Source organism: Oryctolagus cuniculus, chromosome 10 (genome assembly GCF_051225735.1).
Source record: "Oryctolagus cuniculus isolate XC-2025 breed Fujian yellow rabbit chromosome 10, ASM5122573v1, whole genome shotgun sequence".
Classification (NCBI taxonomy): domain Eukaryota; kingdom Metazoa; phylum Chordata; class Mammalia; order Lagomorpha; family Leporidae; genus Oryctolagus; species Oryctolagus cuniculus.
This window is the reverse complement of record NC_142876.1, coordinates 33,238,782-33,241,205: the sequence shown is the minus strand read 5'-3', so window position 1 is coordinate 33,241,205 and position 2,424 is coordinate 33,238,782.

The following is a 2,424-nucleotide window of genomic DNA, read 5'->3' as shown; positions in this document are numbered from 1 at the left end:
AGCATGACCTTGCACAAAGCACTTTTTCATGCCTGGAGATCAATGTCCTCCTTATAATAAAATTTGTTGAGCTGGATGATGTCTATAGATCCTTTTAGGTTTGAAATGCAGACTATGGATGTAGATGCAGGCTGTGGAATAATGCTCTTTAGGTATTATTAGTAACAATTTCTATTGCCTTCTCATGGCTCTCAATATTGAAACACAAATACCAGTACCTCAGAGAGGCAGGCCTTTTCCCTATCCCCAATATTTTATGCATTATTTGTCCATAAAAGCTGTGAGAAATTAACTCCTACTAAATAATAATGAATCTGAAAGTTCTATGCTTTACTCCTCTGCCAGGGTTTGTTTTATAGTAATAAAGAACCAGGAGGTGGGGTAATTTTTTACATCAAAGACTTTAGTCTCTAAAATTGGAATTTCAATGCTGTGACAGAGGAGGGATGAATGTGTCTGTCTGGACACAGTCTCCCCAGTGACTCTCTAATTGCAGTGTGGAGGTGCAATTGCACCTTCCCAACAAGGAACAAAGCCATGCCTCGTGGTGAGTTTTGAGAAAATGCCAATGTACTTTTCGAATTTGAACTCTTTTTTTGGTATTGAAAGCACAATGTTCCTCTAGTCAACGTTGATATTAATCTACAAAAAAGGCTGTAATTCAGTCATTACATGCAACCTGGCCAGGCTTTTTACCTTGAGATAATTTGTCTTTGCCTTGAAACTGTGGAACACAGTGTTTTTCTTTTCATTTCCAGTTTCCCTGAAGATATTTTTATGTGAAAAAAAAAAACAAGAGCAAACTTATACTCGAATTCTTATTTGCACAAAATATCCACAAAATTAGGGCGAAACCTAACACCAAGCATTCTCTGCCTCCCCCGCCTAACTGTCCATCAAGACACAAAAACTCGAGCTGAGCAATTGAATCTTACATTTATATCTACATGACATTTAGGAAAATTGAAGACTGGAAGCTACACATACAAGTAAAACCAGTGATTAGAGACAATGAGATTCAGACTGAAGAAGAAAAAAAAAAAAACAGTGATATTATTAAAGAGACTCTGACAAGTCCTTCAGACCCCAAATATAGAGTGTACCAAAGAGCTTAACAGTTGTAGAATCCATCACAAATGAAAGCGTGGGTTTCTTTTAACATCAATAAAAACATGTTTTCCCCACTGTTGCGCATTTCGTCAGAAACATTTGGAACTCATATATTTTTAATAAAATTTGAAACATTTTCCCAGTGTAATTTACTTAGAGGCAAAAGAAGAATCATGGAGACACAAGTCTTAGAGGCTCTGTCACCAGGTAGGAGGCCTTGCAATGTATTTGATTTCTCTGAGCCTCAGAGTCCACTTACATGAACAGGGGCTCTTTCTACTTACAATACACCATTGTTGAGAAGCTTGAAGTCAGTATGTCACACAGGACCTGGCAGATATAAGTCTTCAGTAAATACCAGGTATTATATTACATTAGGATCACTACTGCTCAAGTCAATAGCTGTTTCACTTCTACAATACAGTGAGCATTGAGCTGATGAGGACTTGCACCTCTAGGAAATAGGGATGCAGTGGGAATTGGAATGGTGTTGACATATTTTGAAAAGGGTGTAATGCCAGACTTGATTCTAAAATGAGACAACCTTTAGGGGCAGCCACAAAAAGTGTAGAACAAATGTGAAAATGTAGTAAAAAAAAAAAGAAGGGGATCCCAAAAAACTGACAACATAAAAGGAACAATCACCCAAACTAAAGAAAGTTAAGGTTCCTTGGTGGAGCAACAGAAGATGTCGACAATTAGGACGACTTGGGTAGACACCTTACCAGCAGGCAAGGCCAAGTATGACAGACCACAGAGCATGGATTTGTGACTATTTATTTGCAAAATTGGCACGTATTCTGTCAGGGAAAATGATGTGAATATGACAACAACTCAAGGTAGTATATAAAATAAATGAAATCAAAGTTCATTGTGAGTCAAAATATGTATATATGAGGCAGGAACTTAGCGTAGCAGTTAAGATGGCTGTGTCACACATCAGAAAGTCTAGGTCTAATTCCTGACTCTGGTTCATGACTCCAACTTCCTGTCAAGCACTGATGAGTCAAGGAATCAGATTCTTGCCTTGGATTGCATTCTCACCTCCAGCTTTAGCCCCAGCCCAGTCCTGGCTTGTTGAGGGAATTTAGGGAGTGAAACAGTAAATGGGAACTCAGTTCTTGCTCTCTCTCTCTCTCTCTCTCTTTCTCTTTCTCTCTCTTTCTTTAACACCTCTCAAGTAAATAAATTTTAAAAATTTAAGAATAAGTATACAGGGAAAACATTATTGGAAAAGTAGTAGGACACACATAGACAAGATTCATGGAAGGGATACTGTCATTTAAATGTGGGCAGTACTGTGATGAAAATTAT